The following is a 27,239-nucleotide window of genomic DNA, read 5'->3' as shown; positions in this document are numbered from 1 at the left end:
GATCTGCAAATCGTCCCATCGGATCACGGGAGAGTGTTGCTGGAGCCAGGGTAGCCCGAGGACCACCGGGTGTATGGCCCTCTCCAGGATCAGGAACAAAATCTCTTCAGTATGCAGTAATCCAGTCTGGAGTGTGAGAGGAGCTGGGGTAGTTGAGATGCTGCAGGCAGAGGAGTGCCTTGAATAGATGTAACCCATAGGGGAGGCTCCCGGGGTTGCGTGAGGAGCTGGAGCTGACGCACGAGTTCAAGGGTGATAAAGTTCCCCCAGACCCAGAATCAATGAGGGCCTGCGTGTCGAATGACCCCCCTGGGTATCTTAGGGTTATAGGTACTGTACATTGAGGAGCAGCATTAAGATAGTCTAGGAGACGCTCCTCCATTGCTCCTAGGCGCGGGAGTTTTCCACCCGTTCTTTACATTGTGATAGGAAGTGTCCTTTACCACCACAATAAAGGCACAATCCTAAATTGGGGCGGCGACAATTCTCTTCCGGAGTGAAGGACGCTCTTCCCAGTTGCATGGGTTCTTCCGTGGGTGATTCAGGAGGAGTGCTGGTACTCCAGGGACCCGGTGTTAGAGGTCTAGAGAAGACCGGGGCCAGCGGAGCCATTCGCCGTGGAGAATGCCCCTCCTTGGCTCTTTGCTGAAGGCGACGATCAATGCGCCCTGCCACCTCGATGAGTGCATTGAAGTCTTCGGGAAGGTCCCGAGCGGCCAGCTCGTCTTTTATCCTTGCTACCAGACCTTCCAAAAATATTCCCCAGAAGGCATCATCACGCCATCCAACCTCCAGCGCAAGCGTGCGGAACTCAAGCGCATAGTCCGCCAGGGTCCGAGTTCCCTGCCGAAGCTGGAGCAACTCAAAGGTTGCAGAGGTCAGATGTGCAGGTTCGTCGAAGGCCAACTTGAAGTTTTCCACAAACACAGTCAGGTTACTGAAGGCGGCATCATTCTTCTCCCACATAGGGGATGCCCAGTTCAAGGCCTGACCGTCCAGTAGCGAGAAGATGTACGCCACCTTGACGGAGTCCATAGGGAACTGACTGGGCAGCAAGGCGAATCGCATGAAGCACTGGTTCAGAAAGCCCCGACATGCCTTTGGATCTCCAGAGAAACGTGAAGGTGCCGGAAGCTGTGTGGGAGCGTGGACGTCACCACCGGTGCCGGTGTCGGTTCTTGCATGGGTGCCGGTGGCACAGCGTCCATTCGAGTAGCCAGGCACGCCACTGTGGCTGCCAAGGTGCCCCAAGACATGCTGTTGCTGCACTAACCGTTGGGCAAGCCCAGGGTTGGCCTGAAGGCCAGCGAAGTCCGCCAGATCCATGGCCTTGCAAACTGTTATGGTTCAGAAGTGGATCCTTGGGCCAACCGGCGAGAGAGATGGTCGTGAGGCAGACACACGCAGCAGGAGTTGTATCTTCGCCTGGAAGCCCGTGACCCCCCTAGAGGAGCTGTCGAGGCCCTGGCCGCTAGGACTTAGGTGGCTTCACCCTGGAAGCCCGTGGTCCCCCCAGGAGGAGCCCTGTAGGGACCCAGACTGCTGGGACTTAGGAGAGCGGCTAGAAGCAAGCGAAGACCAGGACCAGACCAGGATCAGGGCAGGTGGCAGAAGTCGGAGATGATGAGACGGACCAGGATCAGGACAGGCAGCAGAAGTCGGAGACGATGAGATGGACTAGGATCAGGACAAGCAGCAGAAGACGGAGACGTGAGATGGACCAGGATCAGGACAGGCAGCAGAAGTCGGAGATGATGAGACGGACCTGGGTCAGGAATACCGGATCAGGCGGGCAGGATCAGGAACACTGGAACAGGCAGGCAGGATCAGAAACACCAGAACAGGCAAGCAGGATCAGGAACACTGGAACAGGCAGGCAGGATCAGAAAACACCGGAACAGGCCAGCAGGATCAGGAACACTGGAACAGACAAGCAGGATCAGGAACACTGGAACAGGCAGACAGGATCTGCAACTCATTACTCAGGGAGCGACCGCATTGCAAGGCCCTGAGGGGACTCAGACGCCGAGTTAAATCCCCCTCAGCGACTGACGTCAGTCTGGAGGCGGCGCCAGTCTTTCGCGCCCAGAGGCCCTTTAAAAGAGCCTCCTCTGTGCGCACGTGAGATTCTCCGGCGGCATCTCCCTCATGGGAGCGCCGCAAACTAGGCCGCAGCAGGAGTGGTGCCATCGCGGGCTACGCCTCCCCCCAGGACCGGAGCCAGGTAAGGGGTCGGTCGCGAGAAGCGGTACCACAACACCTTTGTCCTGCTTTTGGAGCATCTCTTTAGTCTTCTCCAGAACTGCTGGATATCTTTGGCAGTAGATTGAGCTGCTGGGACAACACGGAAGTGGAAGTGGTAAAGGTGGTAAATATTGTTGTCCGTAGACCACTTAGACCACTTCAAATGGAATAGATACAGTAGATGACGCTGGATGTGAATAGATGGCAAATTCAGCCCAAGGCAACAGTTCAGCCCAGTCATTCTGTCGTGAACTGACATATGCACCGAGGAAGTGTTTGAGAGTTCTATTCATTCTCTCAGTTTGGCCATTCGACTGAGGATGGTACGCAGAGGTGAAGTCAAGTGTGATGTCAAATTTATTACACAAAGCTTTCCAGAATTTTGCTGTGAATTGAACTCCTCTGTTAGAAACAATATGTTTAGGTATGCCATGCAGGCGAAAGATGTGACTAATGAATAGCTTAGAAAGTTCCATGGCTGAAGGCAAACCAGGGAGAGCCACAAAGTGAGCCATCTTCAAAATTGATCCACTGTAACCCAAATGGTATTAACTCTGGAAAGTGGCAGGTCACCACAACGTCCATAGCAATGTGGATTGAAGCAGGCCCCAAGGATGTCCGGGCTGAGGTTTCTGTCTGGCACAATTAGAACAGGAGGCTACGTAAGCTAGAGTGTCTTCCTTCATGGTGAGGCACCAATAGTACTTTTGTATCTTGGCCAGTGTTTCGCCATTGTCCAGGGTATCCAGCCAGTTTTGAATCATGAGCCCATCTTAGCAATTTTTTTCTTAAATTGTGGGTTACAATGGTCTTGCCTGGGGGTACTGGATGTGAGGATGCGAGGACCACTCGCTTCGGGTCAGTAATATGCTGGGGTTCATCAGGTACGTCCTCCGAGAGGAAGGACCGAGATAATGCGTCTGCTCTGACATTCTTGTCACCAGGGTAATATTTCAGCAAAAAGTCAAATCTGAGGAAGAACAGGGACCATCTCGCCTGTATATGGTTGAGGCGTTGAACATGACGGAGGTACTCCAGATTTTTGTGATCAGTGTAAACAACGATCTGATGTTGTGCACCTTCGAGCCAGTGGCGCCATTCTTCAAATGCCATCTTTATTGCTAACAGTTCTTTATCCCCAATGCCGTAGTTCTTCTCCACTGGCGAAAACATCGGGAAAAGAATGAACAGGGGTGCAAGATCTTTGAATCACCGCTCTGACTTAACACGGCACCTACGCCTACGTCAGAGGCATCAACTTCCACAATGAAGGGTCGCGTAGGGTCTGGATGGCGGAGACAGGGTTTGCTTTGAAAGGCGTCTTTTAACTTCTAGAATGTGGTCACAGCTTCCATAGACCAAGTAGCAGTGTTGGCTCCCTTCTTAGTCATTGCTGTTAACGGACAGTCAATGAAGAGTAATTTTTAATGAAGGCCCGGTAGTAATTGATAAATCCCAAAAATCATCTTAGAGCTTTTAGATCAATGGGTTGTGGCCATTGTTTAATACTCTCAAGCTTCTGAGGGTCCATTTGGAAACCCTTGTTAGAGACAATGTAGCCTAGAAAAGGTACAGATTATAAAATTCACATTTAGCCAATTTGGCATACAAGCAGTTCTCACAAAGTCTCTGCAGAACTCTTTTGACATCTTCCTGATGGGATTGCAGGTCCTGGGAAAATATCAAGATGTCGTCTAAGTAGACAATGACACATTGGTAGAGAAAATCACACAGGATGTCATTCATCATGTTTTGGAAGACAGCCTGGGCATTGCATAAGCTGAAGAGCATCACCAGGTATTCAAAGTGTCCATCCCGGGTATTGAAAGCAGTCTTCCATTCATCGCCAGAGCGAATGCGAACTAGATTATACGCTCCTTTGAGGTCAAGCTTGGAGAATATCTTGGTTCCATGTAGCCTATCAAATAGCTCCAAGATGAGTGGTAAAGGGTAGCGGTCCTTTATGGTGATCTCAATCAGACCTCTGTAGTCAATGCACGGGCGTAGTGTTCCATCCTTCTTTCCCATGAAGAAAAATCCTGCTCCAGCGGGAGACTTAGAGGGTCTTATGAAGCCATTCTGGAGATTTTCCTGGATGTAGTCTGACATTGCCTTATTTCTCCACTATGGAAAGGGGGTAGACCCTTCCTTTGGGTAGCTCCGTATTTGGCTTCAAATAATTGCGCAGTCATATGATCTGTGTGGAGGTAACACATCAGCAGCTTCCTTTGAGAATACATCTTGATAAGATGCATATTGAGGCGGAAACCCAGGCAACAATGGGGTAGTAGGCATGCATAGTATTGGAGAGACTTCAATTAAGCATTTGCCATGATAATCTGGACCCCAACATGAAAGCTTTCAACATGGTCCAGTTGAATTGTGGCATGTGTTCCTGCAGCCATGGTAGCTGAAGTACCAAAGGGTGCATGGCCTTCTCTAGCACAAAGAAAGGAATAGTCTCTGTATGAAGAGCACCAGTGCACAAGCTCACTGGTTCTGTAAGCAGAGTTACTTCACCCGGTAAGGGCTCTCCATTAATAGAGATCAGTAGTAATGGAGACATCATGGTCATGGTAGGGATCCGCAAATGTTCCACTAGACATTTTAAAATAAAATTTCTCCCTGCCCCAGAGTCCACTAAGGCAAGGGTTTGATATTCCAAAGGCCCGCAGATTAGAGATACTGGAAGAGAGAGTGGAGGAGAGGGTGCAGTTAGACCTAAGAAGAGTCCTCCCACAGGACTTAGGTCTGCCAGTTTCCTGGACATATAGAGCATGTTTGTACAGCATGACCAGCTTGTCCACAATATATGCATAGTTCCAACCTCTTTCGGAATTGTCTCTCTTTAGAAGTCAAATGACTGTGGCCCAATTGCATTGGTTCTTCTTCGCCAGCAACAAGCCCTGGGAGTGGAGGCTTGGATATGCGCTTAGCATGAGTCTCTCCCTGGACTGATCTTCTGGGGCTCTTGACCTCTTGAACTTTGTCACGAATTTGGCGATCAATCTTTGCTGCCAACTTCATAAGTTCCGCTAAGGTCTCAGGCATCTCACGAATCACCAGTTCATATTTCAACAAGGAGTCTTCAAAAAATTAGGGCTTTCAAGCACTTAGGGTCTCAATGTAATACAGAGGCCAACGTCTTGAATTCAATGGCGAAGTCAGGTAAAGGTTTGTTACCTTGTTTCAGATGAACCAAAGTTGATCCTGCTGTTGAATACCAGGCAGGGTCATCAAATACTGACTTAAGCAATTCAAGAAACCCAGCAAGATCATTCAGGATAGGGTCATTGCGCTCCCATAGCAGTGAGTCCCAAGCCAGAGCACTTCTGTCCAAATACGAAAGGATATAACTGGTCTTGGCATACGCTATAGGGAAATGATTAGGTTGCAGAGTAAAGTGCATGCAACATTGATAATAAATCCTCTACATTTCCAAAATTCTCCCGTGAAACATGTCAGAGCAGATAGAGGAACTGTAGACTGGACCATCACTTCTGGCGGTTATAACTTCTTTACCTGCAGCAGTTGGTGTATTCATCTGTGCGCATAGCTGATTAAAGGCAACAGTCAAGTTGTTTAGTGAATTCTGTTGTTCTGAGATTTGCTGGGCTAGGCCTGGAATGGCCTGCAAAGCGGTGAGCTGAGACGAATCCATGGAGTTAGCAATCTGTTATGGTTATGAGGTGTTGAAGTGGATTCTTGAGTATTGCAGTGATGACCCCTTCCATGGGGAGGATCCCCATGAGGAATCACAGTACGCAGTACGCAGACACAGAGAAGTAAAATTTATTGTACAGCTCGATGGTACTGCCCGGGGAGCGGGCAGTGGTAGAAGGTGACCTCAGCAGTTGTAGTCCAGGGGTCCTCAGCAGAGGAGACCAATCTCACATAGAGTATGTGATCAGGCAGCGAGGTGTAGCAAGGACAGGTCCCGGACATAGCGCGCTCAAGCTGTAGGTGAGACAGACTGAAGGTAGTACTCACTGAGGCAGAAGCTGTATCGTTGGAAATCCTGGCAGGTAGAAGTTGTTCAGTGGCAGGCACCAGGTTAGGGAGAGCAGGCCCTCGAGGTGCGAGTACCTGGTATCCCAAGATAGGTACCTGAAATAAAGCAGAAGGGCCCCGAGGAGCGGGTACCCAGGTTAGCAAAAAATTACCCCGAAGGGCAGAGAGAGCTTCCTTTGGCAGCTAGGAAGCGGCAGAGCAGCTTAGACCAGAGGCATTTCAATCCTTGCTAACTCAGTTTGTTAGCAAATGAAGAGAAGGCTAAATACCAGGATGTGCTGATGTTACTCGGAGGGCCCCCGAAGTTCCAGCCATGACATGGATATAAACGTGGGTGGCGTACACGCGCACACCCTAAGAGGCCCTTAGGAATACATGGTGAACGCCATCACCGTTGCCGATCCAGGGACGCCGGGGAGCGTGGCATGAAGACGCGGTGGCAGCCATATTCCCAAGGCTTGAGGAGAGAGAAGGAAGAAAAGTGAGGCACAGAGGTCGATTCCATTTGAGACCAACGCATGCAACAGAAAGGGATAGAGATACTGAAATAAAGGCAAGAAAGCAATCGTGATGTATTTGTATGGGTCACAGAGTGGAAAAAAAATATTCAGCATGTTAAAATAGACTCCATGCCTTGGAGCTTGGTCCATTGCGCCATCTACTGGACCACTTTCTGTTTTGAACCAACATAGATACTAATACCCAGCTCAGAGATAGGCATCCAATCTTTTTTTATTGTTTTGTGTCCTATTGGGGGGGGGGGGAGTGAGTCTAGACATATATGAATGCATTTAGTGACTTTTTCCCTATAGAAAGCAAGCCAGGGAGGAGGGGATGGACCAGCATACGTCACACAGAAGGAAGGCACACAGAGAACAGGTAAAACACCTGTACAGCCCATTTACTACTTTTGATGGGTCTCATAGAGGATAATATGAGAGGAGGTTACAGACTGAACTCAGCAGCAGTAATTGCCTTGTATGTGGCGCTGAAACATGATCTAAATCATCTGACAGAAAGTACTCAACCATGACTGTAGCTTGTGGAATGTAGATGTTTATGCCAGTGAGCACTGGCTGATAATTATATCAAATTCTCATACTGGAACATTCAGTTTATATTGTTTTTTTAATTTATATTTATTAAACTTTTAAATAATATACAAAGCAAAGTTTGCATACAGAAAAAGAACAGAAGAATATGTATTTACCATACAAAAAAAGGAAATATTACCATTCACAAAAGGCAAATTATAAACATATACGTTGTCTCCAAAAAGAAAGGAAAACCACTAAAAGGGAAAGTGGCAAAAATATGGTAGTTTATAAAAAAAAGTAATTCAGGAAATCTGGCTTAATGTGAAGAAAACCAGCACATTCTATTGTAGGGATCCAAAGAGTAGTCCTACTAGAGACCATTGGACATTGTTGGCAAGCTTCTAGAATCTAAGAAGGGCCTAAATTGTTCAGGAAGAAATAAAGAGTAACAGATATCATGATCTCTAATAATACATTTACAAGGATATCTAAAAATGAAGGTACAACCCATAGTGGTAGCTCAAAACATAAGGCAATAAAATTCTTCCTTCTTTCCCGCATAGTCCAAGCAAAATCTGGAAACATACGAATCATTTGTCCCAGGAAAAGTGAGCATAAATTTCTAAAAAATCTCATCATTCACTAATATCATGTTCAGAAATAAACAAAACTAACAATGTCCATCGCTCAATTATCTCAACACCTGAACTTTCTAGAAATGTAGATAAATTATCTGTAGTATTAAAGGAAACTGTCTGAGAATACTGAGCATTAGCCTCACAGCAGGAAGGAAAAAGACTTTGTTGATTAAGAGAATCATTTCAGAGTCAAACTGAAGAACATCCATAAAATATTTTTTTAATGAGGTAAAGCAAGTTTCCCCCATCGCTTTAGGAAAATTAAGAAATCTAAGATTAAAGTGTTTGACTTGATTTTCCAAGAACTCCACATGTCGGGATAAAGTGATTGAGTCCTTAGCCTCAGACATAATAAAACTTGCATATTCTTGATAGTAGATTCTGTATTTACAGTCTTCTGGATGGCTACAATTTAGGAAATACAATTTATCTTGATAGATTCAAACTTACTGGCAAGAAGGTCAATTTTATTATTGGAGTCTTTCAAAGAACTACGAAGGCCCACTATTAGGTCCCAGATAGCGTCCAGTGTTACAACTGCCAGATTGGATAGTTAAGAGAGAAAACTCACCGGAGAAGTCTTGCAAAGCTGACCTTGCACCGCCCATCAGTACAGGCTCAGATGATGGCAAAGAACCTCCATGAATGGCAACTGGTGAGGAAGATGTGTGGGCAGCAAAGCTCTCTCCTCCAGCTTCCTCCAGCAGCTCCATAGAAAAGCGGACTGCTCAAATGCTAAACTACCTACAGTCCCCTCCAAGGAGACACCACCCGAACATCATCATTCTGTGCATCTGATGGCAGTGGAATGGCGAGACCGAGGGACTCTGCAGGTGCCAATAAGGGATCCTCAGGGCTGAGTGTGTCTTCTCCAGGCAAATCAGGTGCTCCCCTGCCCAAAATCACAATGGAGACCCCAGTCCCAGCTTGTGATGAAATGCAGTGCATGAAGGATGGTATAAACTGCTGCCTAGGGAGAGGGGTTGTCAGGCAAAACACCAAATCTTCTCATTGAGCTTAGAAGCATAATAAGGAAAGCAAGAGGAAATCACAGAGAAACAAAACACCCTGCCTCACATGACCATCTTGGACTCCCCAAAACCTCAGGGCTGGATTTTAAAAACTTACACGTGTAAAAACCCAGGGATTTATGCCCGTGGCTGGGCCTTACATGCACCAGGCCAATTTTCAAAGGGCCCGACCATGCACATAAACTCCTGGGTCGCGTGTAAGTCCCAGAGGTAGCCAAAGGGGTGGTCCAGTCCAGGGGGAAGAGCGGGGTGGTCCGGGGACAGAGAGGGGCAGGGCTAGAGGCACCCGGAACAGCAGCAGAAGCAGGAGCAATAGGTAAGATAACATATCTCATGTAACCAAGATCTTTCTTCACGAGCAAAGTAAACCGATCTGATGGCGAAACCGAATGACGGTACACAAAACACGTTAATTAAATAAATAAATATTTGGGGGGTATTTAGGATAGGGGGAGGGTAGGGAAAGGGAAGGTAATTTAGGCTAGGGGGTTCGGAAGTTCCCTCACAGTCCACTCCTTAATTGGAGCGGACTGGGTGGGAATTGGTGAAGGCCATGGTACTTCTGTGCGCGCAGGTTATGCGCCGGGTAGCATGTGCACATGGATGCGTGTGCATACATTTTTAAAATCTACTCAATTTTAAAGAAATAACAAGAGTGATATATAAACAGATAAATAAGTAAAATTAGGCAGGATGGTTTCAGCTATTGAGTAGCATTATGTAGCTTTGGGATCGGTGCTTTTATGAAATTATATAGAAAGAAAATTTTATATGTCCTTTGGGTACTTGCCAGGTTCTTATGGCCTGGATTGGCCACTGTTGGAAACAGGATGCTGGGCTTGATGGACCCTTGGTCTGACCCAGTATGGCATTTTCTTATGTTCTTATGAAAATTTGCCTATGGAAAATAGCAGTTGTTTTATCTGCAGGTACATTTCTCAGCTAAAACAATCCACAAACTTTTCAAATATTTCAGTGGCTGCTCTAACCCTATCTCTGGAACACCTCCACTCACTACTGGTTAATGCTGAGTGTGCAATAGAAATGTGCAGTTTTTTATTCCCGCTGACAGGAAGGGCAACTTTCAGAAAACGTATTAATGCACGTAATATTTGATTTACATGCAGAGATTGACTTGACATTTTCTGTCCTAATGACTCATGTCATGCTTAAAAGAGACTTCAAGATCATTCCTATCCTAAATGATTTTAGAGGGATTTCCATGGGTAAAGAACTGTTTACTGATGTGGAAAAACATCTTTCAAAATGACTCTTCCCCCACTCTGGGTAAAAGAACAGGGGTAGATTAAATAAAAAAACGCGTTCATGTCCATGTACATGCGCTACCCGGCGTGCACACATGGACGCGTGTTATAAAATTGGGGGCGGCGTGTGCACGGGTGGGCACACTTTAGCAAAAGCCGTGCGGCAATGCATCCCGGCCTTCCCCAGTTCCCTCCCAGTCTGCTCCAATTTACCCCTTAACGTAACCTCCCTATCCTAGGTACTGCAATTTTTTAAAATTAACCAAGGAGCAGTAGCAAGTTGCGCAGGCCGGCACCTTACCCACGTGCAATCCACCGGCACAGCGGCAAATGGCAGCCCTGCCCCGCCCCGCCCCCTGGACCACCCGTGTGCTGAGGCCTGACTCTTGTGCACATAACAGGGATTGCGTACGTGGCCGGGCCTGTTCTAAAATGCATGTGGCCCATGCATGGCCCGGCCACGTGCATTTCCCCTGATTTGTATGCATGCGGGCCATTTAAAACCGGGCCGACAGTGTGTGGAGCTTTTCATATTAGGGAAATGAGAGCAGTTGGAGGTAGAAATGGGCAAGCTGGATGAGGTGGGCACAATTCCCTTTTCAAATCCCTTTTGCAGACTTGGCACGTGTAAAGCACACAGCTTGAACTAAATCTTTGTGTCCTAGTGGGTCCAAAGTACCAGTGAGTCTGCAGAATACATGGTAGGGATTGAATATAAAAGAAACAAAAGAGGTATGCATACATTTACAGTACCTATAACAAAGAAATATTTGTATAGAACAATTCATGAATAACATAGAGAGTATGGTATAGTGGTATAGTGAAATTGAAAGGTGGAAATGATCAATGCATGGAGAGAGACGAAGAAATGGAGAAATATTAAACGAATACTTCAGTTCTGTGTTCACAAAAGAGACCCTGGAGAAGGACCATCTCTACACAACAAGAAACTGGAAGGGAAGTGGAAGAGACGAAAACCCTTTTACAGTATAAAATATATGGGAAGAGCTAAAGAATCTGAAAGTGGACAAAGGCCATGGGACCTGATGGGATTCATCTAAGGATACTGAGGGAGCTCAGAGATGTTCTGGCAGGTCCGCTGTGTGACCTGTTCAATAGATCCCTAGAAACGGGAGTGGTGCCGAGTGATTGGAGAAGAGCGGTGGTGGTCCCGCTTCACAAGATGGGAACAGAGAGGAGGCTGGTAACTACAGACTGGTTAGCCTCACTTCAGTGGTGGGAAAAGTAATGGAGTCACTGTTGAAAGTGATAATAGTGAACTATCTACAGTCCGGAGAATTACTGGACCTGAGGCAGCATGGATTCACCAGGGGAAGATCCTGTCAGACAAATCTGATTGACTTTTTTGACTGGGTAACCAAGGAATTGGATCAAGGAAGAGCGCTCGATGTCATCTACTTAGATTTCAGCAAAGCTTTTGATACGGTTCCGCACAGGAGACTGGTGAATAAAACGAGAAGCTTAGAAGTGAGTGCCGAGTTGGTGACCTGGATTGCAAACTGGTTGATGGACAGAAGACAATGTGTGATGGTTAATGGAACTTTCTATGAAGAGAGAGCGGTTTTAAGTGGTGTACCACAAGGATCGGTGTTGGGACCGGTCCTGTTCAATATCTTTGTGAGCGACATTGCGGACGGGATAGAAGGTAAGGTTTGTCTTTTTGCGGACGACACTAAGATCTGCAACAGAGTGGACATGCCGGAAGGAGTGGAGAGAATGAGACAGGATTTAAGGAAACTGGAAACAGTGGTCGAAGATATGGCAGCTGAGATTCAATGCCAAGAAGTGCAAAAGTCATTCATACGGGGAGTGGAAATCCAAATGAACTGTATTCGATGGGGGGGGGAAAGGCTGATGTGCACGGAGCAGGAGAGAGACCTTGGGGTTATAGTGTCTAATGATATGAAGTCTGTGAAACAATGCGACACGATAGCAAAAGCCAGAAGAATGCTGGGCTGCATAGAGAGAGGAATATCGAGTAAGAAAAGGGAAGTGATTATCCCTTTTTACAGGTCCTTGGTGAGGCCTTCACCTGGAGTACTGTGTTCAGTTCTGGAGAACCGTATCTACAAAGAGACAGAGACAAGATTGAAGCAGTACAGAGAAGAGCGACCAGAAAAGGTGGAGGGTCTTCATCGGATGTCATATGAGGAGAGATTGAAGAATCTAAATATGTACACCCTGGAGGAAAGGAGGAGCAGGGGTGATATGATTCAGACTTTCAGATACTTGAAAAACATTAACGATCCAAAGACAATGACAAACCTTTTCCAATCAGAAAAAAATCAGCAGAACCAGAGGTCACGAGCTGAATCTGCAAAGGAGGAAGACTAAGAACCAATGTCAGGAAGTATTTATTCATGGAGAGAGCGGTGGATGCCTGGAATGCCCTTACGGAGGAAGTGGTGAAGTCCAAAACTGTGAAGGATTTCAAAGGGGTGTGGGATAAACACTGTGGATCCATCAGGTCTAGAGGACGCGTATAAAGAGGAGGCAGCAAAACACTGCATGGAGCGGCAGTTGCCACAGAGGCATTCACGGAGCGGGATGCCAGTGGCCAGTGGTTGGTGTTCCACCTTCATGGAGCGGAAGGATGGAGGGCTGCCATCTCCAAATTAACCCCCCCCCCCAAAAAAAAAAAAACAGGGGTGGGTTCATGGGCTATAGGTATTACCAATTATTAGGCTTATTCAATTACCAATTATTAGGCTTATTCAATATTTGTTGATAATTAATGTGACCTTCAAGGCATAATTCACTTTCAATGCATATCCAGCATGGCTCTCTGCTTCAACGGCAGGGGAGAAGAAAAACTAATACTTCACGCATATCCAGCATATCCACGCATATCACACATATCCAGCATATCTTACTCTCTGCTTCAACGGCAGAGAGCTATGCTGCCGCTTACCCAACTAATCAAGCTTGATATTTCACTTGGATGCAGCTCCATCACTGCTCTCTACATTAATGGTGGGGGTGAAAGGGAAATAGAACCTAAGGTTACTAGGAGCTAAGAGAAACGGATAAGTATGAGAAGAGGGGTATGAGGCTTGCTGGGCAGACTGGATGGGCCGATTGGTCTTCTTCTGCCGTCATTTCTATGTTTCTATGTTTCTATAAAACATTTTTATTTAATTCTTCAAAAGGATGTTTCTATTTAATCCAGTTTGTAAATACATTCAAATGAAATTTAAAAGGTCACAGATAAATACTGACACTCAATATCATAAAAACAAAGGGGCCGATTGCACTGTTTATTCCACAGTCCGACACGTGTTTTGGATATGAATCCACAGCCCCTTACGCTATAAGGGGATTAGCGCATCCACAATGTGTTTCCAAAGCGCTGTGAAACTAATAGCGCTCATAACATGCAAATGCATGTTGATGAAGTTATTAGTTAATCACTCCACATGCCAAAAAAAAAAAATGTGCGTCCAATCTGCACATTTTTATGCTCAGAAATTAATGCTTGCCCATAGCTGGTATTAATTTCTGAGCATCCCAAAAAGTTGTACAGTAAAGCAGAAAATACTGCCGACCTCTCCTGGTTGCCCCGCTGCCAGGGAGGTGCTAGGAACATGCAATTGACCCTAGCACCTCCTTGGCAGTGCAGCCCCTAATTTAAATATTGAATTGTGCCCCCAGGAGTGATGCCTGAGTGCTCGTTAGGAAAGCGTGTGCTGAACACTCAGTGCCTGCTTAAAGTGCATTTTTTTGCATCAGCCCATTTAAAAAGTAAAGACTACACAGGGCCCATTAAACCATCACACAATTTCACATCTTATCATTTCCTTTGATTTATATAACACCTCAGACTCCTCGCTCTGTGTGCAGTGAGAGCTGCCCTCCTGGATACAGGAAAGTCTCTAAGGAAGGAAAACCCCTCTGCTGCTATGACTGTGTCCCATGTCCTGAAGGAGAAATCATCAACAAGATGGGTGAGTAAAATGATGAATAGTTTACGGGACAGGCAGCATGAATGAAAGGAACAGATGAAGGGGAGGATCTTACACAGCTGTCAAGCACAGTGCATTTCATTTAAATGTTTTTGCTAATCTTAATTACTTGATATCTCAGCTGTGTTTGATACGCTAAACCATGACATCCTACTTTCCACCTTATCGCAGATTGGCATTACAGGTCTTGTATTACAATGGTTTTCCTCTTTTCTAACCAATCGTAATCAGAGAATTACAGTAGGTCCTTATTATTCTGATTGGTACTCCACTAAGACAGGTGTACCACAAGGTTCTGCACTTTCAGCTCTATTATTCAACCTCTATTTACTACCTCTTTGCCGTCTACTTGCTGGACTAGACCTTAATTTCAAAATCTACGCAGATGACATACAGTTTATCATACCTTTTACAGATTCCTGGTCTAAAACCTTTTCCTTATTACATCTATATCTAACAACAATAAAAACATGGCTTTCCCACAACAGGTTGAAATTAAACACAAATAAAACAGAATTAATCTACCTATCAACTGTACCTGACTCAATCCATCAACCCCAATCAACTTTCACTTTCCAGAATCAAACCATTAACATAACACCTCACGCAAAAAACTTGGGTATAGTAATAGATTCTAGACTTACAATGACTGACCATATATCTGATATTGTAAAAAAAAATCTTTCTACAAAATTTACATGATAAAAAAGCTTAAACCACTTCTTCCTCCGAATGATTTCCAATTGATCACCCAGGCACTAATCCTATCCTCACTAGACTATTGTAATTCTCTGTACCTTGGTTTACCTCAATCCACTATACGACCTCTACAGTTAATACAAAACGCAGCTGCCCGAATGTTATGCAATGTATCCCGGACAGACCACATCACCCCTATTTTACAATACTTGCACTGGCTTCCAATTTCATATCGTATAACGTATAAAATTTTGGTCTACAATACACAACCTACTCTACAATACCGATTCTATCTGGCTATGTTCATTACTAAGAATCTACACACCGACTAGACAACTCAGTTCCCTTGACAAATGCATTCTAGACGTACCTACAATAAAATCCATTAGTTTAGCATTGACTCGTAAGCAAGCATTCTCTGTTGCTGGTCCAATACTGTAGAACTCACTCCCAGAACATATCCGCCTGACAGCCAACCGTACAGAATTTAAGAAACTACTAAAAACTAGGGGTGTGCATTCGTTTTGAACATAAATGTAAAACGCTACTTTTTTTTTTTTTAACTTAAAAAAGTGATGAGACATAAACGATCGGATTTCCAACTTATTCAACATAGCTATGTTGAATAAGTTGGAAATCGCGATTGTTGATCCAAAATAAAAATTTAAGCCCCTCACCTTCCTTAATCCCCCCCCAAAGACTTACCACAACTCCCTGGTGATCCAGCGAGGAGTGAGGACGCCATTTCTGAAATCCTTTCCGAGGAGCACGTGACGTCGGCGCCACGTCGGAGTGACACGGCGTCACGTGATTCCCCGCGGGTTCGCGCCGGAACGCTCGTTTGGCCCAAAAGGAACTTTTGGCCAGCTTGGGGGCCCCCCCAAGCTGGCCAAAAGTTCCTTTTGGGCCGAACGAGGGTGCCGGAGGCAACTCGTGGGAAATCACGTGACGCCGCATCACTCCGACGTGGCGCCGACGTCACGTGATTTCCCGCGGGGTCGCTTCCGGGATCCTCGTTCGGCCCAAAAGGAACTTTGGCCAGCTTGGGGGTGTCAGGAGGCTCCCCAAGCTGGCCAAAAGTTCCTTTTGGGCCGAACGAGGGTGCCGGAGGAAACTTGCGGGGAATCACGTGACGCCGCGTTACTCCGACATGGCGCCGACGTCACGTGATTCCCCGCGGGGTCGCTTCCGGGATCCTAGTTTGGCCCAAAAGGAACTTTTGGCCAGCTTGGGGGCGTCAGGAGGCCCCCCCAAGCTGGCCAAAAGTTCCTTTTGGGCCGAACGAGGATCCCGGAAGCGACCCCGCGGGGAATCATGTGACGCCGCGTCACTCCGACGTGACGCCGACGTCACGTGCTCCTTGCAAAGTTGGTCAGAAATGGTGTCCTGACCCCGCTGGACCACCAGGGAGTTGTGGTAAGTCTTGGGGGGGGGGGATTAAGGAGGGTGAGGGGTTTAAATTTTTATTTCCACATATGGACATATACTCAACTCATTGAATTCTGTTTATGTCCATATTGACCGCAAATGGGACCCCCTTTGGACATATGGACATATGAACTTAAACTTTTGCTCTGCACATCCCTACTAAAAACCCACCTTTTTACCTGTGCATACAATTTATATTAAGGTTTATCACATTACATTATGATTGTCAATATAATTGTCTATCTTGAAAACTTTCAATTTGTTTGTATTTTATGTATTGCTTATTTATGAATGTGTAATTATATAAACCGCCTAGACGGATAGTTCCCTACCCATTGTGCGGTATATAAAAGTTTTAAATAAATAAAATAAATAAATAAATAAATAATTATACAAACAATTGTTTGCTATTAATATGGAGGTCAATAAGCACTGAAGCTGCTCGTCCACATAAGTTCTGACTTAGCTGCACAAAGTATGGAATTTGAATTTCCGGCCAAGTTGGATGAAATCAGTGGAAGAAGCAATATATCTGAATTTTCACTCTAACTTTGGGATTTCAATCCAAGCTTAATGACAGTTTCAGGCATAGATCATAAGCAGAGGGAAAAGCACCCCACAATACAAAAAATGGTAAAGTGGCCTCCCAATATATAAAGTGCTATAACTTTTCCTCTTCAAGCCCAGTAATGCTACCACAACCTATCATACTGATCCTGCTTCTTCTGAAGGACCCCAGTAATATTTTCCAATGTCACTATTTCTATCACTTGTCTGTACCAAAAGTCCAAAAATGTACAACTGTAAATCTAGCAGTAATCATTAGATGAAAAAGCAACTTCTGCTGTTTAACAGGAAAGTTTCTAAAATCCCAGAGACCCAAAAGACAGAAAGATGATGAGAATTTAAAAGCCACCCCCTGAAAGTAATACATTCATCCTCAAACAGACAACAAAAATCATGAACTCGCTGACATTCCCACCACATTTGAAGAAAGGAACCTACTGCACCACACCCTCTCCCACATAAAGGACTGGAGTTACTAAATCTGGAATACCATACAGGGTATCTGAATATGTGGTGTAGAATTCAAAGTATTAACTCCTTACATTGCATACAAATATTTTTGGAAAGTGTAGTGCACCGTATTTTTGGCCAGTCATCCTGATCTAAGCTAATTTGATGATCAGAATTCCAAACTTGGTCCAGAGAAGAAGAGTCTCCTCTCCCACAACAATGGCCGAAAATGTTCTCTAAGGGGTAGATTTTAAAAGAAGCGCGATCAGCCTACTTTTGCTTGCGCATCAGACTCAAGCAAAAGTACGCTGGATTTTAGTAGATACGCGCGGAGCCGCGCGTATCCACTAAAATCCTGGATCGGCGCGCGCAAGGCTATCGATTTTGTATAGCCTGCGCGCGCCGAGCCGCGCTGCCTCCCCCCGTTCCCTCCAAGGCCGCTCCGAAATCGGAGCGGCCTTGGAGGGAACTTTCCTTTGCCCTCCCCTCACCTTCCCCTCCCTTCCCCTACCTAACCCACCAGCCCGGCCCTGTCTACACCCCCCCCCTTACCTTTGTCGGGGGATTTACGCCTCCCGGAGGGAGACGTAAATCCCCGCGCGGCCAGCGGGCCTGCTGCGCGCCGGGCCGCGACATGGGGGCGGGTACGGAGGGCGCGGCCACGCCCCGGGCCGTAGCCACGCCACGTACCCGCCCCCAAAACGCTGCCGACACGCCCCCGGAACGCCGCGACGACCGGGCCCGCCCCCCGACACGCCCCCCTCCGAGAACCCCGGGACTTACGCGAGTCCCGGGGCTCTGCGCGCGCCGGGAGGCCTATGTAAAATAGGCTTCCCGGCGCGCAGGGCCCCGCTCGCCTAAATCCGCCCGGTTTTGGGCGGATTTAGGCGAGCAGGGCTCTGAAAATCTACCCCTAAGTGAACAAAATTAACTTGATCTTAAAATCTGTGAGAGAAAGCATTAATTGGAGACACCCCTCAAAGTTCCCCTCCAAACCCTCCTGAGTTGCAAGTAAAGAAAGCGTGGTGACAAATTATAGAATTTGTAAAGATCTGATAAGTAGACTCTTCTAACAGCTTACTAAGGGGGTTATTTCTTTGTGGACATATAGCAGTCTCAGTTGTAGTGTACAGCAAGGCACTGCACTGTGTGTGTGTGTGTGTGTGTGTGTGTGTGTGTGTGTGTGTGGTTTTTCACACTCACATATATTGGTACAGAGGTGTTCAGTCACCAATGAAGAAATAATTATTTTAATTGAAATCCCTAGTAGGCAGTGACATTAAATCCATGAAGTTAGGGAAAGGTACACATGGTCAAGTGACTGGGACTGGCAGAGGAGGCACTTCAAAAGGCAGTGCCAGTCCCCCATTAAAGTTAAAAAGGGAGCTGTTCCAATCTAAAATCTCTGGAGGGGCAGGCAGTTCCATCCAGAAATAACTGAAATTTAAAGATGATGCATCACAACTACCTGTTTCTGACCCTGTTGTTTTGGAGATGAGGAAAGGGGAGGATGACAAATGCCAGACAAAAGAGCGAGACCCAAAAGCAGCAGTGTGACAGCAGATACAAGTTAGCACTGACCATGCAGCGCAGGCAGTTTGCTTCTGATTCCAATGAAGAATCATCTTGTATAGGATTCCCTTCATCAGAAATAGAAGACTTCATAACTGAAGAAGGTTTAGGAGGATTAGTTATTTTTGTCTTAGTCTCTACTTCAGTGGTGGAGGGGAGACATGAAACTGATGATAAGAAGGAGGAAGAGCAGTCAGCGCAGGCACAGAGTATGGCTGATGCCTCTGGCATTTGTTTCTCAGGGTGCACCCACTACTTCAATTCCAGTGCCAGCATCTACCCCGAAGGCTATAGAGAATGGATCACGAAAAAAATATGCGATCTGGAGCCACTTTAAAGTGAGGGAGGACCCACTTTTTGCTCAGTGTAATTACTGTGCCAGGGATATTAGCAGAAGCAAGCAAATGGGACATCTAACTAATTTTGGCATGAAGCAACGTATGTAGAAGCAACAACCAACAGTACTGACATCTGGGGATAGTGGCAGTACCAGTCAGGGGACCACTTATTCCAGGCAGCGTAAAGTGGTTGAAAAGGAGCAGAGTCTTCTCCTCCAAGAACTTATGCAATCCTTTTGTAAACATAGCTACACTAACTGCACTAACCACATCCCTGGCAACAAATTCCAGAGTTTAATTGTGCGTTGAGTGAAAAAGAACTTTCTACGATTAGTTTTAAATGTGCCACATGCTAACTTCATGGAGTGCCCCCTAGTCTTTCTATTATCTGAAAGAGTAAATAACTGATTCACATTTACCCATTCTAGACCTCTCAAAATTTTAAACACCTCTATCATATTCCCCCTCAGCTGTCTCTTCTCCAAGCTGAAAAGTCCTAACCTCTTTAGTCTTTCCTCAAAGGGCAGCTGTTCCATTCCCCTTATCATTTTGGTCGCCCTTCTCTGTACCTTCTCCATCGCAATTATTGTTAAGGTTAAAGTAGAGGAACAGTGGACCCTTGGGCCGGTCTGCAAAAGGAGGGTTCCTTAGAGCAGACTGGGAGGCGGAGTCTATAGAACCAGCAGATGACTTCACCCGGGACCCAGAATCCCCCCAGGAGGTGCCCATTGGGACTTACAGGCCGGAGGAAGACTGCAAGAGGCGGTGTCAGGATCAGGCCCAAGGTTAAGTCAGGCGGCTAGCAACCAATGTCCAGAAGCCAACCTGGGTCAAGACAGGCAGTAGCAAGCAGCGTTCAGAAGCAGACCGGGGTCAAGGCAGGCAGCTAGCAAGCAGTGTTTCGAAGCAGACCGGGGTCAAGGCAGGCAGCTAGCAAGCAGTGTTCAGAAGTAGGCCGGGATCGAGGCAGGCAGCTAGCAGGCAGAGTTCTGAAGGAGACCGGGATCGAGGCAGGCAGCTAGCAGGCAGAGTTCTGAAGCAGACCGGGATCGAGGCATGCGGCTAGCAGGCAGAGTTCTGAAGCAGACCAGGATTGAAGCAAGCAGCGAGTAAGCGTTGTACAGAAGCAGACTGAGATCAGGAACCAGGAAGACAATCGAAGAAGGTCACTGAAGCAGGAACTGGAACTGCACAGGAGAACCAGGAACTGGGAACCAGGATACAGCAGTGTCAGGAAGGCAACTAGAATTCAAGGAACCTTGTTGCAAGGCGTCTTCTCAGAGTTTGGGCGCCGGTTAAATGCAGGCCTGGCGTCTGACGTCAGCCAGGGGGCTGTCCCGTACTTCTGGGTGCTGGGCACACATAAGGGCCTTCCTTGCGTGCGCGCGAGGCAAAAGGAGAGGGGTGGAGCTTCTGTCGGCCTGGACGGCGTTCACCACGTGGAGATGCCGCGGCCATGCGGCCCACCGGACCGGGACCTCAGCGTTTCTTCTCACGTACCGGAGCGGAGGTAAGCAGACCCGACTCCGATCATGGGGGAGGCGGTCGGGGCCTCAACAGTACCCCCTCCTTTATGCCCCCTCTTCAAAGGACCAGGTTTTCCAGGATGGTCAAGATGGAACTGTTGGAGGAGGGATTTATCCAAGATGTTGCGAGCGGGCTCCCAGGTGTTGTCCTCACCCCCGCAGCCCTCCCAGGCTAAGAGGTACTCCCATCGGCGGTTAAAGAAGCATACATCGATAACCTCTCTTACTTGGTAGGTGGGATCCTCCGCCACGGGTGTGGCAGTGGTGCCTGGTGACTTGCGGTGGAAGTGGGAGAAGACAAGCGGCTTTAAGAGGGAGATGTGGAAGACATCATGGATCCGTAAGGAGGACGGCAGCCGCAACCTGTAGGAGACCAAGCCTACCCTTTCGGCCACCCGAAAGGGTCCACAGAACTTGGGTGTGAATCATAAGAACATAAGAACATAAGAAATTGCCTTGCTGGGTCAGACCAAGGGTCCATGAAGCCCAGCATCCTGTTTCCAACAGAGGCCAAAACCAGGCCACAAGAACCTGGCAATTACCCAAACACTAAGAAGATCCCATGCTACTGATGCAATTAATAGCAGTGGCTATACCCTAAGTAAAATTGATTAATAGCCATTAATGGACTTCTAGAGGGCAATCTTAGATGGATGTTCCTAGTACTGAGCCATACGCGGTCCCCGGGAAGGAATACCCATGCGGGTCATTGATGCCGGTCAGCATATCTCTTGGCTGTCGTGGCGGCGGTAGCAAGCTTGCCCTGGATGGTCTGCCACAGACCCACAGACCCTGTAGTCGTTGTGCGGATAACTGTGCTGCGGGAGAGGGACTGGGTGTAGCGAGGGGCAACGGAGGCTTGAGTTGTTTCCCATACACGATCTGGAAAGGAGAGCTTCCTGTGGCAGCATGGCTCTGATTATTATACTCAAACTCATCCCAAGGCAGGAGTTCTGTCCAATTGTCTTGCCTTTCATTTATGAAGGCGCGAAGGAATGTCTTTAAGGAGTGATTCATCCTTTCTGACTGGCCGTTGCTTTGAGGGTGAAAGGCTGTGGAGAAGCTGAGCTGGACCTTGAAACACCTACAGAGGGCCCTCCAGTACCGGGCCGTGAATTGCGGTTCTCGGTCGGACACAATGTCCTGGGGGAGTCCGTGAATACGGAAAATGTGTTGTGCAAATAAGAGTGCCAGTTCCGGGGCTGATGGTAGCTTGGGTAGTGGCACAAAGTGGGCCATGTTGGAAAAACGATCTACTATGACCCAGATCACAGTCTTTCCTTGGGAAGTGGGTAAATCTACTATGAAGTCCGTGGCGATGTGGGTCCATGGTTCCGTGGGAACCGGAAGTGGCTGTAGTAAGCCACACGGGGGTCCGAGGTTGGGTTTCTGTTGAGTGCAGGTGGGACAGGAACCCACGTAGGCTCGGACGTCTCGACAGAGATTGGGCCACCAGTAGTATCTATTTAGCAGTTCCAGCGTCCGTTCCTGCCCAGCATGCCCACCGGTTAGTGAGTCGTGGGCCCAGCGTAGTACCTTTAACCGGGAGCGCTTGGAGACTACGGTTCTTCCTTGGGACAGGATGGTCAGAGCGGTTAGACGAACCTTTGATGGGTCAAGAATGTATCGAGGGGGTACCTCATGCTCCTCAGACATCGAGGTCTGAGATAGCACGTCGGCTCGGACATTCTTCGAGGCAGGGCGATACTGGAGAGTGAAGTTGAACCGATTGAAGAAGAGCGACCACCTGGCTTGTCACGGGTTCAACTGCTGTGCTTGGGACAAGAATTCTAAATTCTTGTGGTTGGTGTAGACCGTTACCAGGTGAGCTGCTCCCTCCAGCCATTGTCTCCATTCTTTGAAAGCTAATTTGAAGGCTAGGAGTTCCTTGTCACCAATGGAGTAGTTGTCTTCAGCAGGAGAAAAATTTTTTGAATAGTACGAGCAGGGTAGTAACTGTCCAGAAGGCGAGCGCTGGCTGAGGACAGCCACCACTGCAAGGCTTGAGGCATCCACCTCTACCACAAAGGGGCGTGACGGGTCCGGGTGGTGCAGGCAGGTATCCTTCAAGAAGGCTTGTTTCAGGTCCTCGAAGGCTTCAACAGCCGTGTCAGGCCATGTCTTGGCATCCACTCCCTTTTGGGTCAGGGCCATGAGAGGAGCCACCCTACGTGAGTATTGGGGAATAAAATGTCTATAAAAATTGGCAAAGCCCAGGAATCTCTGCAAAGCCTTCAATCCGGAGGGGCGAGGACAATTGGTGATGGTGGATACCTTCTCTGGGTCCATCCAAAAGCCCATAGAGGAGATGATGTATCCCAAGAAGGGCAAAAATTCACACTCAAACAGGCACTTTTCTAGTTTGGCGTACAGGTGGTTATCCTTCAAGACCTGTAATACCTGCTTGACATGTCATCGGTGGGATTCCAAGTCCTTAGAATAAATTAACACATCGTCCAGATACACTATGATGGTGGAATGGAGCATCTCCCTCAAGACCTCATTCATGAGGTTTTGGAAGACTGCCGGGGCATTGCAGAGTCCAAAGGTCATTACCAGGTACTCGTAGTGCCCGTCCCGGTGTTGAAGGCAGTCTTCCACTCGTCCCCTGGGCGTATGCGTACGAGATTGTAGGCTCCTCTGAGGTCGAGTTTAGTAAACAGCTTGGCCCTTTGTAGCCTGTCCAAGAGCTCGGGGATCAATTGGAGCGGATAACGGTCCCTCTTAGTGATGGCGTTCCATCCTCGATAATCAATGCAGGGCCGGAGCGAACCATCCTTTCTCCCCACGAAAAAGAAACCAGCCCCGGCGGGCGAGCGAGAGGGATGAATAAAGCCCTTGGTGAGGTTTTTGGTGATATATTCGGACATGGCGGCAGTCTCTGGCAAAGATAACAGGTACACACGGCCTCGAGGCGGTGTGGTACCAGGCAGCAAGTCTATTGCACAGTCGAAGGGCCGGTGTTGAGGAAGGATCTCCGCCATCTCCTTGGAGAACACTTCAGTGAAGGCTTGGTACAGTGTTGGTAGAAGATTCGAGGCACTGAGCAGGACTGGTCGCGGAGGACGCGGAACCCGGAGGCAGTGCGAGAAGCAGAAGGGACTCCACTGAGTTTATTGAAGGGTGTCCCACTGAATCACGGGAGAGTGGCGGCGCAACCATGGTAGACCGAGCACCAAGGGGTGCATGGCCTTTTCCAGCACCAAAAAGGATATTTCTTCAGAGTAGAGTGCCCCTGTTTGGAGGGTCAAGGGAGTTGTAGAGCGGGTAATGGTCCCGGGGAGCAAGGTGCCACGGATGGACGTGACGCGTAGCGGAGGGCATCTTGGAATAGTGGGCAAGCGTAATTGTTGGACCAAGTCCGCTACTATAAAGTTCCCTTCAGTCCCAGAGTCAATGAAGGCCAAAGTCTGGAATTTCCCCCCAGGATACTCGAGGGTCACAGGAGCAGAACATTGAGGAGCTGAGCCAGCATAGCCTAGGAGTAGCTCTTCTGAACAACCTAGGCTCAATCATTTCCCGGACGCTCCAGGCAGTGGGCTAGGAAGTGTCCTTTTCCACCACAGTACAGGCACAACCCCTGCGTGCGGCGTCTCCTTCTTTCCTCCGCCGTTAGAGGGGCGCGACCCAGTTGCATTGGCTCGCCCGAGGGGGAGGTAGAGGGTGATGTCTTGGGTGCCGTGGGCCTGGCGGGCGCCGGGGTGGATGTCAGAGATCTGTGCGGTGGGCGCCCATCCCTGTCTCGTTGCTGTAGCCTGCGATCCACCCGGCCAGCTACATCAATGAGGTCGTTGATATCATCAGGGAGGTCCCGACCTGCCAGTTCGTCTTTAATATGACCTGCCAAACCCTCCAGATAAATACCTCTCAGGCAGTCATCCTGCCAGCCTACCTCCATGGCAAGGGTACAGAATTCAATGGTATAGTCCGCCACTGACCGAGTCCCTTTCTTCAAATGCAATAGTTTGGATGCCGCCATGGTTTGGCGGGCTGGGTCGTTGAAAGCTTGTCGGAAGTTGAGAACGAATTCCTGGAGGTTGTGTAATAAGGGATCCTGCCACTCCCACATGGGAGAGGCCCAATCGAGAGCCCTTCCATCGAATAGAGAGAAGATATAGGCTACTTTCACAGAGTTGGAGGGGAACTGTGCGGGCAGCAAGGAAAACCGGACGTAGCACTGATTCAAGAATCCCCGGCATGCCTTGGTATCCCCTGCATAGCGAGTAGGGGCAGGCAGTTGGGTAACTGGTGTGGCACTTAAGGCGGGAGTCGGGGGCAGTGCTGGAGGCGTCTCTGGTGCCGTTGCTTCCAAGCAGTTGACCAGCCGCTCCACGGTAGCGGCTAGGGCATCGATGCAGTGTTGCTGCTGTTGTAGGTGCTGCGCCATCCCGGGAATGGCCTGAAGGTTAGGAACCTCCACCGGGTCCATGGCCTTGCAAACTGTTAAGGTTAAAGTAGAGGAACAGTGGACCCTTGGGCCGGTCTGCAATAGGAGGGTTCCTTAGAGCAGACTGGGAGGCGGAGTCTATAAAACCGGCAGATGACTTCACCCGGGACCCAGAATCCCCCCAGGAGGAGCCCGTAGGGATCAGGGCCCTTGGGACTTACAGGCCAGAGGAAGACTGCAAGAGGCGGTGTCAGGATCAGGCCCAAGGTTAAGTCAGGCGGCTAGCAAACAATGTCCAGAAGCCGACTTGGGTCAAGACAGGCAGTAGCAAGCAGGGTTCAGAAGCAGACCGGGGTCAAGGCAGGCAGCTAGCAAGCAGTGTTCCGAAGCAGACCAGGGTCAAAGCATGCAACTAGCAAGCAGGGTTCAGAAGCAGACCAGGGTCAAGGCAGGCAGCTAGCAAGCAGTGTTCCGAAGCAGACCGGGGTCAAAGCATGCAACTAGCAAGCAGTGTTCCGAAGCAGACCGGGATCGAGGCAGGCAGCTAGCAGCCAGAGATCTGAAGCAGACCGGGATCGAGGCAGGCAGCGAGTAAGCGTTGTACAGAAGCAGACCAAGATCAGGAACCAGGAAGACAATCGAAGAAGGTCACTGAAGCAGGAACTGGAACTGCACAGGAGAACCTGGAACCGGGAACCAGGATACAGCAGTGTCAGGAAGGCAACTAGAATTCAAGGAACCTCATTGCAAGGCGTCTTCTCGGAGTTTGGGCGCCGGTTAAATGCAGGCCTGGCGTCTGACGTCAGCCAGGGGGCTGTCCCATACTTCTGGGTGCTGGGCGCACATAAGGGCCTTCCTCGCGCGTGTGATGCAAAAGGAGAGGGGCGGAGCTTCTGTCGACCGGGACGGCGTTCTCCACGTGGAGACGGCGCGGACATGCACTCCACCGGACCGGGACCTCAGCGTTTCTTCTGGCGGACTGGAGCGGAGGTAAGCCGACCCGACCCCGACCATGGGGGAGGCGGTCGGGGCTGCAACAATTATATCTTTTTTGAGATGTGGTGACCAGAATTGTGCACAGTATTCAAGGTGCGGTCTCACCATGGAGCGATACAGAGGCATTATGAAATTTTCCATTTTATTCACCATTCCCTTTCTAATAACTCCCAACATTCTGTTTGCTTTTTTGACTGCCGCAGCACTCTGAACCGACGATTTCAATGTGTTATCCACTATGACCCCTAGATCTCTTTCTTGGGTGGTAGCACCTAATATGGAACCTAACATTGTGTAACTATAGCATGGGTTATTTTTCCCTATATGCATCACCTTGCACTTATCCACATTAAATTTCTAGAGATGTGAATCGTGTCCTCGATCGTCTTAACGATCGATTTCGGCTGGGAGGGGGAGGGAATCATATTGTTGCCGTTTGGGTTTTAAAAATATCGTGAAAAATCATTAAAATCGTGAGCCAACCCCCTAAAACCCACTCCCGACCCTTTAAATTAAATCCCCCACCCTCCCGAACCCCCCCCCCCCAAATGCTTTAAATTACCTGGTGGTCCAGAACGGCGACGGTCCGGAACGGCCCCCTCAATTGAATCCTTTTGTCTTCAGCCGGCGCCATTTTGCAAAATGGCGGCGGCCATAGACAAAAACGATTCGATGCAGGAGGTCGTTCCGGACCTCCGCTGGACTTTTGGCAAGTCTTGTGGGGGTCAGGAGGCCCCCCCAAGCTGGCCAAAAGTTTCTGGGAGTCCAGCGGGGTTCTGGAAGCGATTTCTTGCCGCGAATCGTTTTCCGTACGGAAAATGGCGCCGGCAGGAGATCGACTGCAGGAGGTCGTTCAGCGGCGGTCCGGAACCCCCGCTGAACGACCTCCTGCAGTCGATCTCCTGCCGGCGCCATTTTCCGTACGGAAAACGATTCGCGGCAAGAAATCACTTCCTGAACCCCACTGGACTCCCAGAAACTTTTGGCCAGCTTGGGGGGGCCTCCTGACCCCCACAAGACTTGCCAAAAGTCCAACGGGGGTCCGGAACGACCTCCTCCGTCGAATC

The 27,239-nt window shown here is 48.4% G+C and overlaps 1 long non-coding RNA gene and 1 pseudogene across 2 annotated transcripts in view; one reads left to right on the top strand and one right to left on the bottom strand.

Annotated features, from left to right (window-relative positions):
- Nucleotides 1–27,239, bottom strand: part of LOC115078704 — a 92,218-nt gene that overhangs the window by 19,619 nt on the left and 45,360 nt on the right. The gene's annotated exons all lie outside the window — the stretch shown is intronic.
- The window catches only part of LOC115078703, a 59,607-nt pseudogene that overhangs the window by 30,733 nt on the left and 1,635 nt on the right, over nt 1–27,239 (top strand).

The sequence above is a fragment of the Rhinatrema bivittatum genome, chromosome 16 (genome assembly GCF_901001135.1).
Source record: "Rhinatrema bivittatum chromosome 16, aRhiBiv1.1, whole genome shotgun sequence".
In the NCBI taxonomy this organism is placed as follows: Eukaryota; Metazoa; Chordata; class Amphibia; order Gymnophiona; family Rhinatrematidae; genus Rhinatrema; species Rhinatrema bivittatum.
Note: the sequence above shows the minus strand (reverse complement) of the source record. Positions and strands in the feature narration are given on the sequence as shown.